At 37.7% G+C, this 16152-nt stretch overlaps 1 protein-coding gene across 7 annotated transcripts in view; it reads right to left on the bottom strand.

The window, feature by feature from the left end:
• Positions 1-16152, bottom strand: part of TRPM3 (transient receptor potential cation channel subfamily M member 3) — a 584594-nt gene that overhangs the window by 125103 nt on the left and 443339 nt on the right. The gene's annotated exons all lie outside the window — the stretch shown is intronic.

A 16152-nucleotide genomic window follows, 5' to 3' on the forward strand; every position in this document is an offset into this window, starting at 1 on the left:
AAAGGAGAAACATAATAACTAATATTTTTGTAATGCTTAGCTTGGGCCAGGCACCATTTCTAGGTGTTAATGAGGTGAATTCTCACAATAGCCCAGAAGGTGCCATTATCATCATTTTACATATAAGGAAACTAAGGCACAAAATGTTGTTCAAGGGCAAGTAGCTAGGAAGGGCCAAAGATGAGAGTCCAACCCAGGCGGCAGTCTGCCGTCAGAACTGAAATCCTCAATGCTTCATTTTACTGCCTTTGGGGATGGGCAAGGGGGATCTAGGTAGTCCAGTCAGAGAGCTGGGTTCCCAGGGAGTTTCATTTATTCAGCAAATTTCACTGAACTCCAGTTCTTTGCCAGCCTTCGTTGTAGGTACTGGGGAAACAGTGCCGGACCAAAGTCTCCACCCTCAGGGAGGAAAAACAATGTGTGTACGTGTACACACACAGACAAACCCACAGCGGGTGCCAAGAACTGTATACACATTTTAAGAAAGGAAAAAATGGTGTTAAAATTGTAGTCCTCAGTATATAACGATAACAAAAAATGAATACAAGTCACATTTGAGCACCTTTTGTAATTGAGAAGTTAAGCATGATTTAAGTATTATAATTTTAATAAAGTTTTTTTCTTAAGGGGTGTGTACTTTTTTTTGCACCCTCTGTATTCTTAATATACATACACACTCACACACAAATATACAGGGTCCCCAAAGTCACCCATAAAGTTGCCATGCATAGGGAAAATGGAAAGTTGTTGTTCAATGTACCTTTATTTACAAAATATTCATTACAAAACTTACAAAGAAGCAGCTGACATATCAATAATATTTTGTAAATATTTTGTAAAATTTTGTTATGAATATTTTGTAAATAAAGGTACATTTAAGTACAATTTCCCATTTTCCCTGTGTATAGTGACTTTATGGGTGACTTTTGGGACACCCCATACCTATGTATAGAGACAGAGTTATGGAGAGAGTTTGAGATGGGGGGGGGATTGTCCCCTCTTCTGAGTTCACTTAGGGTTCTATTAGTGAGTTTCTATTTTGGGTAAAGCTCTTTGAAGGCCACCTAATAGTCTATGCTAATTGCTGGAGTGAGTCAAAATGAACTCAGAGTTATTCATTTTATGTAGAACAGCAAACAAGGATTCTAAATGGACTCCACCCACACTCGCCAGCCCCATTGATTCCAATCATTTCACCCTGAGTGAAACCCTTCACTGATAAACCATCATGCTGCAAAAAGAAATACCCACAAAACAGTTACTGAGGTGATATTTATTTTATAAAGAGATTCTCGTTCACGAAAGTTCTAAAGTATTGTATAAGCATATAAAGATGGTGATGGTTAAAGACACAGTTTACAAATGCATTTGAAGGAAGTTATTAATTAGATAAAATGATGTTTTCCTGTACCAGCAAAATGATTCCTGTTTGGACATTAGTACAAATAAGATTTTTTAAAAGTAAATTCTTCTAAAAATTAATTGGCATACGGGTGGTGCCTGTGGCTCAGTCGGTAAGGCGCCGGCCCCATATACCGAGGGTGGCGGGTTCAAACCCGGCCCCGGCCAAACTGCAACCAAAAAATAGCCGGGCGTTGTGGCGGGCGCCTGTAGTCCCAGCTACTCGGGAGGCTGAGGCAAGAGAATCACTTAAGCCCAGGAATTGGAGGTTGCTGTGAGCTGTGTGAGGCCACAGCACTCTACAGAGGGCCATAAAGTGAGACTTTCTCTACAAAAAAAAAAAAAAAAAAAAAATTAATTGGCATACTGTTTATTTTGTAGTTCTCCAGGCTACTAGGTATAATAGGCCTGGCCTCACATGGGGCCTGATAAAGGCATTTTAAGATGTAGCAGGGCATTTCAAATGCTTCTTCCAATATAATATTTCCCCTGAACCCAGGACTCTCTTTCATTTGAGACTTTGTAGTATTTTGTTCACACTTTATATTACGGTCTGTACTTCTACCATATTTTAAGACTGTTTTACACATCTTCAAGGACTTTGTAACACTTAAGATAATGACTTGTACACAGTAGATGTGCCAGGTATGACGTAATTTATCCCTGATGTTAGGACTGACACATACTGTCTTCTTGGAGAAATACTGAGACTCCAGCCAAATGGCAGCTGCCTTACTCAGTTCTGATCTGATCCATGTCGGGTTACCCATCACTAGATAACAAGAGGATGGTGAGTATCTATATATATATAGGCCATAACAACTCTGAGTGAAAGATAAAGAGCACTGAGTTTATTTATATTACCTGCCCGGTCTTGGGAAAGTTACTTAATATCTCCAAGACCTAAGTTTCTTCACCTATAAAACAATATTAATAATATCTTCCTGAAAAAGTCACTTTGAAGATCAAATAGGATCATAGATGGGAAAAATGCTTTATATAAAAAAATTAAAACATTATACATTTACTTTTATTTTCTTATAAATTCCTGACAATAAATTGATCAGAATAATAACCATAATTTAATAAAGTTAGCAGATCAATAATGTAGACACTTCTGCATGGAGAACAGTTACCAGCCAGATTATTAATTTTGGTTTCTATGGCGGTCGATGTGAATGAGTCAGTGTCATTGTATTTTCATAAAAAGATACTTACTGTTTAGTGAAGCAGTAATTTTCAGAATTAAGTACAGATAGTCCCTACATTACCCAGAATATAGCATATAAGAATTGCTGATGAGTATTAAGAGTGGTAGGTTGTCTGGCAGAGCTCAGGGAGTCCATTAAATACTACCTCAGTTTGGGGTTTCTCTGCAGACACTCCCCTAAGTGAGTTGAAACTTCTAGGGGATAATATATAAACAAGACGAGGTAAATTTGTTGCAATGCAAATGTCTAAATTTAGACACGATTGCTATGTTTCGATGGTAAGAATGTGATTGCTTTGTAGGAACTTAATTTGAGAGGGTTGGTTGTGTAGTTTTGTCTGGACAGCCGTGGCTGTGGACACTGGGTATTCTCCATAGGAGCCATAACCACACCCAATTAAGGACTCTAGCATTGTCCTTGGGCTGCCTGGTGTAATAGGATAGTGCCCACGGTTCTCTGGTGGCACCTCATATGAGCTGCTGCTTAGAATTGTCATACCTGTCTTGACTGGAGCTGGTCCTCCTCTGGGACTGAGGTCCCCTTCTTCCCTCAGGACTGGGAGTGAGTGCTGGGCTCTTCTCCTTGTGTCCCTTCACTTCCTAGCTCATGGATGGAGGGATGGCAGGAGGTGGTAATTAAGCTTTGTTTGGCTTTTCCTTTTATTTATTTTTTTCGCAGTTTTTTTTTTTTTTTTTGGCCAGGGCTGGGTTTGAACCCACCACCTCCAGCATATGGGACTGGCGCCCTACTCCTTTGAGCCACAGGTGATGCCCGCCTCCTTTTATTTATTGAGTTTGCATTTTCCGCGTCAGGTCTCACTCACTTTGAAGAAATAGTCTTAGTTTCATTTTCAGAGATAGAGAATTAGACTTATATGGACCAAAGTTATATAAAAAACTCACCAATTCAGGTATTTAAGTAGGTGCCCTGACTCCCCCGGGATATTTGCTAGGAGTTTCTGCAGTAAATATTGCCATTATTTCCTCGTGCCCTCACAACATATGGAAGCAGAAAGAACAAACGAACTTATATGGTTTATGATTAATAATATTGTAAAGTACCATGCTATTTCTTTTTTTCCAACCTACAAAAATGGCTGTCTCCTCTTTATTGTGCCCTTTCTACAATAAAAAGGCCAATACTTCACCCATTATCATGTTAACAAATCATTTTTTAAATGCATATCTCTTTCGTAAACAATATGTTAACCTGAGGAACATGTTGTTAATATGAAGTCCAAGGGAGTAAAAGACAAAAACGTTTTATTAGGTAATTCTACTTACTTGTGATATGACAAAAAGAAATTCACTTATATCCTGGGATAAGTAAAATATTTGCATCTTCTATATTGTTTTTTTTTTTTTTTTTTTAGCAACCTATGCCCTAGAGTTCTGGGACATCTACTGGAATTATTGCATTGATGATTTCCTACCTTCTGTTCTTTTTCCCTTGTTCTTTTTGTCTTTTTCCACACTTTCTAAAGGAGCTTTTCAATGTTATCTTTTAATTACTCCATCAATTTTTTCTTTAATGCTATTCTATTTTTAATGCCCAATAGCTCTTTTTTACTACTTAACTAAATGTTGTATAGGATTCTTCTTTAAATTTTTTATTATTTTAAAAACTTTAATTATTATTATTTTTTGAGACAGAGTCTTGCTTTTGTCACCCAGGCTAAAGTGCAGTGGTGTCATCATAGCTCACTGCAACCTCAAATTCCTGGGCTCCAACAATCTTTCTGCCTCAGCCTCCCAAGTATGGTACGACAGGTATGCACCACCATACTTGGCTAATTTTTCTATTTCTAGTAGAGACAGAGTCTTGCTTTTGATCAGGCAGGCCTTGAGCTGCTGACTTCAAATGATTATCCTGCCTTGCCCACTTCTCAGAATGGTAGGTAGGATTATAAGTGTGAGCCACTGTGCCTGGCCTATTCTTTTTTTAATGGCTGAAATCTTCTCTTTGACTTCTCTGAGGCTATTTCCCATGTGTCTGATAGTCCCTGGTTATCCACTCATACTTAAGAGTAGGGTACTAATGTGCTGATTGAATGCCCTGAGAGCATGACTGGAGATTATTAACTGTGAACTTCATGTTAGGATAAATTGGTTGGGTTTCTTAGATGGGAAATCTTGCATGGAGTATCTTTAGTTCTTTTCTCTTGAGGGGATCAAATTTTATAGAAAAGCCTCTTCTAGTCTCCTGCCTGGATGAAGGCCCAGCTGCTGCTATACTGGGAGCCAAGCAGGCAAGGAGGGCTGGGGTCTCATTATCCAATATGCGTTAGCTGAGTTAGTCTCCTTCCCTGCCCACCCCTTTTCAGTCCTGCAGCCCAGCCCTCATTTTGCACCTGGTGTCCCCTAGATGAGAAAATCTGTTTTACCTTCTTCAGAGTATAAATCTTTAATTTTTGACTGGTGCAGGATTTAGGATGTAGGGGAAAGAATGTGACATTCTGGCTACTTTCTTAAAAAGACTTAAAAAATTCTTTTATATTTTTCCTCCCTTCACTTTCCCTTTTTGAGTTTCTAGATGCCCCAATTTCTTGGTCTTTTGGGCATTTTGAAGTGTAAGTCAGCATGATAACAGCTCAGTCTTTTGGGTCTGCTATTTTCTATTCTCCCATCTGCTCCTCATTTTCCATGTCTGGAAATGGCATGTCTGATCACGTCCCATTGGCTGAAGCACAGTCATGTGGTCCCAACTTCTCTGCAGGGGAGGCTGGGAGAGTTAGTCTTCCAGTGTGCAGAAAGAGGAATCAGTACGGGGAGCACAAAACACAGTTTCTGCCCCAAAACTTTTAATAAAGAACTCTTATTTTATAGGGATTGAGAAGAGAATTATAGTAGATTTTTGTGTCTTGTGGGTCATATTTATCTGATAGTCTGCCTGTACTTTTTCCTGCCCCAAGTTAAGTTTAGTCATCATTGTCCATAACATGGACAGTGGGGACAGTCCTTATCAGCCAGTCATGGCCGCAGATGCTCAGGATGCAGAGTACGTGTTCTGGACTCAGACAACCCAGGTTCATGTGCAAACTCCATCGACTCCTGGCTATGTGGCCTTGCCTGGGAAATTTAGCCTTTCTGTGTCTCAGTTTCCTCAACCATAAAATGGATGCCTCATTAGGGCATTGTGAAGATTAAATTGGTTAATACAAAACATATTGAGTTTTACACTAGTTGTGATTGTTATATGTTAGTTTTACTTTCTTAAAAAAAAATTCCAGACTATTAGGGAGTATACAAGTTTTGTTTATATGCTCTGTTTTTGTACAGACTGAGTCAAAGTTCTAAGTGTGCCCGTCACTCAGATGGTGTGCACTGCACCTCACAGGTGTGAATTTACTCATCCCTCTTCCCCTCCCCTCACTTTGATTTTCATTGAGATTTACTTCTATATGTGCACTTACGTGTGATTAATTAGTTCCAATTTGGTATTGGGTGCATGGATTTGTTTCTCCCATCTTGTGATGTTTCATTTGGAAGAATGGTTTTCAGTTCCATCCAGGTTGTCACTAAAGGTACTAGCTTACCATTTCTGTTTTACAGCTCCATGGTATGCATACACCACAATTGGACAGTTGGGTTGTTTCCACGTCTTTGTGATTGTAATTATGCCACTATACAGTTTTACTACTGTCATTGCCATTGCTTTTATTATTAATGTGAGCTACTCTTTTCAGAATTGCACTGCTGCCAATCTGTATGATTATGTAATTCAGACTAGGAGAATGGTTGATTTAATGAATGAAGCTGATTCATGGCTCTCAAGCAAGCCAAGGGAAAAAAAGTGTGACTCCATAGCCCTGCTGGGCAATTAGTAGTGATGAGTTCTTCACAAGCTGAGAATTGCTGGGAAGCTTTGGGTTCACAGTTAATGTGTAGATCACTAAGGGCTCAGAGCTCTGTTCCTCTGCCAGTTCTGAGCTTCAGAAAGTCAACGTGAGTAAAGGACATTTGGCTTCTGTATAGCTAGAGGCAAAGGGATGGCCATCCTTGGTTTATTCCAGCTGTTCTGGCATAATTACTAATACTGCCCACTTTCATGTGAAGAAAGTGCCAGTTTGGAGATAAATTATTTGGTAACCATTTCACAGAGATGTTGTGAAATTCGATGATAAAACCTATATGAAAAATGCTTTGTGAATTGTAAAACATTATACAAGTAAAAGAGACTAAGAGCTTTGAGTTCTTTCATTGCATTCTCCTGTTAGAGATAAACAAAAATGACCGACATTGCCGTCTGCTCTAGTCTCCGTTACTGGTCTGAGATTTATTTGGATTCACATGAGAATAAACTTGCCAAAAAATTAATTTCATTTTAAGGCAGCTTAGCATGTGCTTAACCATTTTCTAGATTAAACTTCTTTCTGTGGTCTGTTCTGGAACCTCACATACATGTTAGAGGTTTTCTGTTTTTCTTTTTCTTTTTTATTCACATTTATGGACCCTTAAACATTTAATGTTGCAGCATTCTGATGAATTTGAACATGGGGGATGTGCCAGTGACCTAGGAATTTTTAAAACCTGGTTTAGCAGAGAAAGAAAGGGTAAAACTATTATGTGTTAAATATTTACACTAAAGAAGGCAGAGTATCTGCTTTTTAAGAGTTTCTTGTGTAACCATCTCATTGTCCCTTAAATCAACCACATGAGAGAGGATTTCCCTTTTTCCCAGGCAAGAGGTCGGAGATACAAAGAAGTTAAATAACTTGGTTAACTGGCCACAGCTAGTAAAGAACCGTGACTTAAGCACATATTTAATCTGATCTCATTCTTGATCATTCATTGATCAAGATTCATTGATCAGAATCATTAATGATTCATTCATCAGATCATTAATCTGATCTCTAATTCTTGATCATTCATTCGTAAGTTCAAATATATGTATTGAATTCTTTTTTTTTATTTCCCAGTGATAAGACAGGATTTTATTGGACAGAAAGTAATATAGGAGGAGTAAAAGGCACCGGAGCTTCTAGCAAAGTGGTGTATTGAAATCTTAATCTGTGCTGGGCACTGTGTCTATGTGTATATTGTGGTCAGTAAAACAGATGTGGTTCCTTATATCCAGTTTGCCATCATCATTATCAGGTTACCATTTATTACATAGATTTCCCAGGTGCTTTAAGTGCTTTACTCCTATTATTGGTTAAAATTGTTATGACTATGTATTACTATTGTTATCTCTATTTTATAGATAGCAGACTGAGGCTCCATGAGGTTAAACAATTTGTCCAGCCATGGAATGGTGACGCTTATTCCCCCTGTGATAAGGCCCTGGAGCTGTGTGGTCTCACTGTCTTGAGCACTGCGCTAGGGACTGAGGGTGGTGGTGGCTGTTGCCATGGGAGAAGCCAAGCGGGGAAAGCCTGGGGTGATTTGACCATTATAGAATCATTTTTTAACAGGTAATAGACTTTGGTCTTATGAAAAAAGTAGAATAGTAGATGTAGTCTCCTTTGAAACTTTTGGAAGAAATAATTATGTATGGCCCATACATAATTACAGGAAACTGGAAAAGGTAATAACTACTATAATAATAAGTAACCATTATGCAATAAATAGTGGTAATAAGTGGTATATTTGGGTCTACCTGATGAAACTTTGAGTACAACTTGGGTGAATGTCTGACCCCTGATTTGTCGTCATTTGCCTTAGTTCCTGTTTTTGTCTACAGGGTGAAGAATTTACCAATCTGTATGGTACTTCTTCCAATACAACCATAGACATGCATATTTCTCTTAGTCACTTTTGTCTTACTGGCATCCTTCCTTTCCCCCTCTTCTCTTGGTTATAGAACTTCTGTTTTTGTTGGGAACCCATGACTGACAGGGATGGAGCTGACCCCATCTCTCATTTCACAGTTGCAAGGAGGGATGGGCACTGCTCCAGGACAAGTGATCTCAATTTCTCCCTGGGACTTTGCTGTTGTCATTACCAGGAAAAATTGTTTTGTTTTTTTTTAATTGGTATTTTCTCAGCTGGTTGAACATGAGCTTAATATTCCAGTGGTTGCCTTGTCCAACCCATAGACAGACTTATATCAGGAGGTGGAGGACAGACCCCATTGACAGCATTTGATCCCTGGATCCCCTTTGCCTGAATTCCGTTTACTCTTAGACTTTCTGATCATGGGAACCTACAAATCCATTTTATTTATTTTAAATTGAGTTTGTTTGAACTGTGTTTCTGTTACTTGTGATTAAAAAAATTACTAGTTTTAGCAATATTACACTGATGGTCTAAGATTTGAAAATAAAGTGTCAGATCATATTTATTTTTTGCCACTAGATTAGGTAAAATTATGGGCATCCTAGTTTCCGCACTAAAATAATGGGTTCCCCCCTCCTTAGCACACACACACTTTTCCTCTAAGTTCTGGTGAATTCAGGGTGGTATTCTTGTCTCTGGAAAGTTGCTAGTTGTACTTCTGCAGGGAAAGTGATTCTGCAGTCTTGCTAATGTCACTCTACTCTCCTTACTAAAATATTGTGTGTGCAACTAAGGTCATTGGGCAACAGAGGGCAACTGAAGCAACAGGGCAGCTGGTAAGTGCCTAAGGGAGATGACACCCAGATCTGTTAATGACTCGGGCTCCCTTTGGAGCCACAGGTGCAGAAACCTGACACCTCCATGGCAATGAAAAGCCAGAGAATCTTGGATCCCCCAAAGCCTTATAAAGAAAACTGAATAGAAGTGAAGAGACCTGAATTTAACCTTTGGTTCTGCCACTGATTTGCCAAATAATCTTGAACGTCTTTTAGACTCACTGGCCTCAATTTGCTAGTCTGTAAAACGCCTGAGAGTAGCAAGGTGAAGTAGGTATTTTAAGTTCTTGGTGGCTTTGGGATGAGGTAGTAAACAAGGGGTAGGTGGCCGATGTTGGTTTTGGGGGACTCAGGCCTGAACTCCAACTTCTGATGGCTGATTTGCTCTGTGACATCTAAGTTAACAAATTGAATAAGGGATAAAATGGACTGCCCCCAAACAATTGCATTTGGGGAGGCTTGATCAACCAGTCAAAGGATACAAGGAAGACTAAAAGTGGCCTGAAGCAGAGAAAGGCTTACTAATACTTTTAGAAGGACTCTACATTTTAAACCTTACCTGGTACGTTTAGTCCCTAATTGGAATACTTCACTAATTGCCTATAGCTTATCTCACATAGTAAAGTCCCCAGGTCCCTTTATGCCTAAAATAGATGGAAAATGTCACTTATTTTAATTTTGTAGGCCTCTTTTGGACAAAATTTTATCTACTTCCATTTATATAATATTTAAGATGAGTGGTAACCTTGTATCTCATATAAATGATAAAAATGTCATTAATAATCTCTCTTATTTTGGCATACTTTTAAGGATTTCTAAATACCAGGTTAAAAAAATGACAACATTAAAAAGCACGTGATACATTAAACTGCCTACTTATAGGAAAGAGAGGCAACAAAGATTGCACAAATTATTAGAAAAAAATTTATTTTCAAAGCAAGGCATAATAAATTCCTATAAAACCCACTAATGAATCAGCAGAATTTAAGCAAGGCAGCTTCTCAGTAAATACTCCAGGTGAGTTAATTGCTTATAAGATCTATCTGATGCATAGAATTAATTGGACATAAACTATGTCAAACATATGCCGGAAGTTTTGCATTAGCAGGGTTTGATTAAGTTATTAAAAAAAAAAATAAGATGAGCTAGATAGCAGGACCAATGGCCTGTTAATGTCAGTGCCAGTTTGTGATAATAATTCTGCATTTTCTAGTTGACAGAGTTGGGGGGCATGCATTTGGAAATAGTTTCAAAACTTTAAAATACATTGTTTTTAAAAGATTTTACCTGCTTTTATTTTGCATTCAGTTTTTTTCTCCCTAAAGATACAATTTTAGAGGAAGATGACTCCAAACATGGTGATTTTTCATTGTTTTGTGTTATCTGATCTAATCAACAGTATGCTTTCTGAAAACTTTCCTAAGTTCACATAGAACATATTGGCTATTCTTTTCTTGCATTTCAATTTTTATTTTAAATTTTATATTTATACTTTAAATAAATTTACAAGTGCATATCTTAGAAGTTGTCTTTCATGTATCTAAAGTAATTAGTTAATTATTTTTTTTTTATTGTTGGGGATTCGTTGAGGGTACAGAGAACCTTGGCGATTAATTATTGATAGCATTAACTATGTCTAAGGAACAGAAACACATAAATTAAAATAGAGGAACTAGATACTTATTTATGAAATAATTGTCCAAGTCCATGAAGAAATTTGATTTCATACAATTTTGTTTTAGTTTTGCTTTCATATACCTCTTGCTTAGATTGCCCAGTGGTATTCAGAGTCACTTTAGATAAATAGTGATCAGCTGTTATTCATACCTATGTGATATATATATAGATACTTTATACGATATTGCCTATTCTTGTCGAGTCTTTTGAATGTGTATGTACTTGACCTTTACAATGAATTCCATAAGTTTCTATCTCCTTTTATGTCTTTTTGACATGATAGAATTACGGAGGTTTTTGATTATAATTTGTCTCCTGCTCAGATTCATAATATATGATAGCATATCTTTATTTTTTCTTTATTTAAAAGACTGAAGTCAGTACTTTATTCAGATTTTCTTAGTTTTTAACCTAATACCCTCCTTTTTTCTGCCCCAGGATTCCATTTAGGAAACCAGATTACATTTAATTGTCATAGCTCCTAAGGTTCCTCTGGGCTGGGACAATTTCTTAGACTTCCCTTGTTTTTGATGACCTTGACAGCTTTGAGAAGGAACATATTATTTGGGGGCTCTCTTTTAGCTCACTAAAAATGCTTTTCAGAAAAAAAATAAAGGTTTCTTTATCCCCATGCCCCAGATAGACTCCAGTGAAGATTAAACCCAAAGGAAAAGACTTTCTCAGTTATGGAGGACAGTAGGCATTGGACATCACACTTTAGTGCATGTCTAAGGACGAAAGAGTACACACTCCTGTGATTTAACTTTATACTGAATCCAAGGTCTACAAGAAAAGATGAAAACAATTAGGGGCAATTTCATCTACAGAAAGGGTCCAGCAACTACCTATAATAACTTCATTTGCTGTGAGTAGATGTTTTCTGGCTTTATTGAGGCTGGAGCAAGAGGTTGATGCTACTGTGTGAGGGATGCAGATAGGATGAGACTCCGGAAAGAGGTTGATGAGCACTGGATAGTTTATTAAAATATGTTTAATGGTCTCCCCAGTGGAAGTCTTCTCTGGTTGCTATGATTAAGGCAGGGCCGGATGAGAGGAAGGGGTGGATAGAAGGAATAGGGAACTCCCTTAGATTCCTGAGTTACTCTTCCCACAGAAACTATCAAGTGTCTGAGGTCTGCAATGGTGTTGGGGCTCAGAAAACAATACCCCAAGTTGAAGGCCTGAGAAGAAAAGTTTTTCTCTGCCCTCCTGCTTCTCATCCCTCATTCTCCTCTGGATGAAGGAATAGAAACTGGAGTCTCTCTTTCCCAAGATGAGTCATAGAAACCAGAACCCTTTTCCCCAAAGCCGGTGGTAAAACCTAAAAGTATGACTCTGACCCTCCTCCTCTCCTTCCCCCACTTCCCTTGTAACAGCTGATCATGAAAAAATTAAGACCCTCATTCCAGAGGGGCCTTACTCCATACCCAGGAGGAAGGAAGGCTACACAGAGAGGCCAAGAAGAATCTGAATGCACAGGCCTTGCTGAATTTATTAGCATTAATTAGTTCACACCTTTTTCGTCCAATCATATTTCTACACAGCTGCCCATGGTTCACTGAACCTAAGCATAAAAATAGACGGATTTTTTTTTTACTTTTTTTTTTTTATTAAATCATAGCTGTGTACATTAAAAAATAGATTCCTCTGTATCTTTGGATCCTCATTCTGAAAGCTCCTGTGTCTTATAAAACTGTGATCACATGAATTTGTTATGCTTTTCTCTTGTTAACCTGTCTTTGTTTGAGGGGTGTTGTTTTCCCCAGTGGGGAGAAAAGGGATCACCCTCTTTCTGTCCCCACAATAATAGTAGACCGCCTCTGAGTAGAATAGCCTGACTTAGCAAATAAAGATATAACACTCTCAGTTAAGTTTAAATTTCATGAAAGTAACAAAAAGTTTTGTTTTTTTTTTAGTATAAGTATGTTACATTGGGGACATGCTTATGCTAAAAAATTATTTGTTATTTTTCTGAAAATTCAAAGATAATTGGATATCCTATTTGGTGGGCTTCCAGAGTATGGGGGCCAGGGGCGGAAGAGGGCTGATGGAGGAGTAAGGTACACACTCTCTGACCTCAGACCACCACCCTCATTGAGCAGTCACCTTCATGTGAAGGACAAATATGACATTTCTTACTATGGGTCTCTTACATCTCTGAAACAATATTTTTTTTGTATCATTCTTTCTTCATTTCTGAACAGACACTTAATGAGTCTGTATCACACAAATAGTACCCTCTAATATATAGTATCTGGCTCCTTATGAATATCAAAGTCAATGGAATCAGAAGCAAGGAGCAGAAAAGATATTTTTCCCCTAAGTCTCCTGATTTCCTGTTGTTAAACTTTGAATTTATGAACCAATGGATAACTCTCCGCTCCTCCTAACCTCTGTTTTTTTTCCCCAGACATTTCTCAGATTTCTCAGAATGAAAACGGAACTGTAAAAAGATTTCTCCATGCATTAGATAATTCGAAAGTGAATATAATTATAAAAATTAAGTGTTCAGCTATGTTACATGCCCAAGCATAATTAAAAAAAACAACACATAGGTTGAATAATTCAACACACTTAAGAGTTTGAAACTGATATGTGGATGCTCTTGGCCTCCAAAGAAGTCAGCAAATGTATTATGCTTGATACCCTTCACAAATCAACTGGGTCAACATTTGAGAACATTTTAAAGTCTTCACAAAATGGAGTTGACACATCATAATCTTTTAATGGCATGAATTCCCATTAGCATCAACTGCTGCATAAATAATGTTCATCATAGTGATTAGAAATGTTAATTTCATAAAGCGATCATAATTTTCTTTAATCTTCTATGGCAGTGGTGTTTAAAATGCAGGTTATGACCCATTAGTAGATCATGAAATCAATTTAGTGGGATATAATCAGCCTTAAAAAGAATAGAAGAGGTTAGAATAGAAAACCTCCAATTTCATCACATATTGTCCATGTAAATATTCTTTAGTGTACTTTATATATATTTCATGTCGTGTGTTATGCTCAAAACAGTTGGAAAACAACTATTCTATAATACAACAAATAAATTCTGAGACCAATTCAAAGATCAAATATGATTTAGTCTCGCAAATTGGTGAAAGAGGAAGAGATTATTTTCAAGACAAGAAGATATTATGAGAACTAATATGTTTTTAGTAACAATTGTTCATTCTCTCATTTGCTATGAGTTCTGCCAAGGTTATGAATGTGGTGCTTCATTTCTTGTTATCAGTGGGAATGAGACACCTGGGCATCATATGTAAGCGAGGACTATGCGGTCAGACTGTTCAGCTATTTACTAACCACCGTGTTTGGGGCACATCAATGAATTTAAGGCACATCCCTTAAATTCCTCATCTGTAAAATGGGGCTTATAAAAAACTGAAAAACGTTCATAACAACTGAACTATTGTAGAGAGTAAAAAAATTACACCTGGAATGTATCAAACACAGTGTTTGGCACATAACAAGTCCTTAATAAATTTTAGTTACCAACATAATTATGTTTTAAAGGCTTTATTTGAGAATGGCAAATATCATAGAGGTGCTTGCCGTGAACTTTTTGTCTCTGATGAGGTGAGAGCAGAGCCCATAGTATATTTTGTGGTTCAGCCTATGCACAGTCCTGGTCCCTTAATCCTTACTACCCAGTGTTTGTATTTTTTAGTTCACTGGAATGAAATGCTTAGAGAAGAGTCCTTCAACCTGGGACATATGGTACAATTCATGAGATTGTGAATCTCCTGAAATGCAATTAGGATTTTGAATGAATGTGCACATACGTGTTTGGGGAGACATATGTTGATGGCTCCTGTGTGTGGAGAGGACAGGCAAACACTGTCAAAGGAGCCACATTGTATGGGGAAGAGTTAGACAAACTTGGACCTAAGTCCAGGCTAACTATTTAGCACTGTAACCTTTAGCAAGTCACCACTTCTTGTAGCTTCACTTTCTGTGTAAAATGGAGATTAAGCTATATTATATCATTGTTAGAATAATTAATGTTTATAGCATCTGTAAAGACTTGGTGGCCACTACATGATGGGGCCTGAAGGAAATACTAATAGTAGAAAAAGAGTATATAGACTGGAAAAGAGAATGAAATGAGTTTTAATTTTGGAATGCCGTAGCTGTCACTGAACCCTTGAAAAATCATTCATTTCTTTATTTATTAAAAACAATGACTGAATGCTGTCATGTGTTAAGGATTGTGCAAAGCACTGAGGATGTGGTAACGCACAAGATCCATTCTCTGCCCCACAGAGTTTGCAGTCTAGGGAGACGAGACACAGGTAGCGACCAACCATGTGACACTGCTGCAGCAGGCAAGCTGTGGGGCCAAGGGAGAATGGAAGGGACATTTCTAACCCAGAGGTACATTCAGCAAGGTGTGTGGTTTTGTTTTGTTTTATACTTCCATTTGAATTTTACTACTGAAGGGCAACTTCTTCTTGTTTAACACTGTAAATTATTATTAATTGATTATAAATTCTTATAAAGGCACATTAAGAATAGGATTTGATCTGCAGAACCTAAAGGAAATCGCTCTTGGATGTGGCTCCAAGGTGAGGACATTCAGTGAGACATCTTTGTAATACTGGGATTGGAGACTAGGACAAATACTCACCTTATAAATGAAAATACTACAAGCCAGAGTATTTCCATTTTTGCCTTGACTTCCAGGAAGCTTAGCGTTAAATTTAATGTTCCACTGTAAGAAGTACAGTAGCCTAATTTTTTTGGTTTCTTTCTTTTCATTTCTTTGTTTTTTTGAGACAGTCTCATTTTTGTTGCCCTAGGTAGAAACTGAATGTGAGCTATGACATCACAGCAACCTCAAATTCTTGGGCTCAGCACTCCCAAATAGCTGGTACTACAGGTGCCTGCCTTGATGCCCAGCTAGTTTTTCTATTTTTAGTAGAGACAGGGTCTTGCTTTTGCTCAGGCTGGTCTCAAACTCCTGAGCTCAAGCAGCCTACCTGCCTCAGTCTCCTAGACTGCTAGGATTACAGGTGTAATCACACCCACCCTGGTTTCTTTCTTTCTTCCTTCTTCTCAATGGTGTTTGATTTTCCAGTTTTAATGTGTGTGATAGACACACACACATACACACACACACACATACCCTATCAAGTGATTTTTGATAGTGGAGAGGGTAACAATTATCATTGAATAACCTTAGATAACTTTGTGTCTTACATACTATGTCAGCCTTTTGTTTTATATGTTATAATTTAATGTACATGACTTGAATTATAATATACTTAAATCTTATAAAATTGAGCCACCCTATAAAAT

The sequence above is a fragment of the Nycticebus coucang genome, chromosome 2 (genome assembly GCF_027406575.1).
Source record: "Nycticebus coucang isolate mNycCou1 chromosome 2, mNycCou1.pri, whole genome shotgun sequence".
Lineage (NCBI taxonomy): Eukaryota > Metazoa > Chordata > Mammalia > Primates > Lorisidae > Nycticebus > Nycticebus coucang.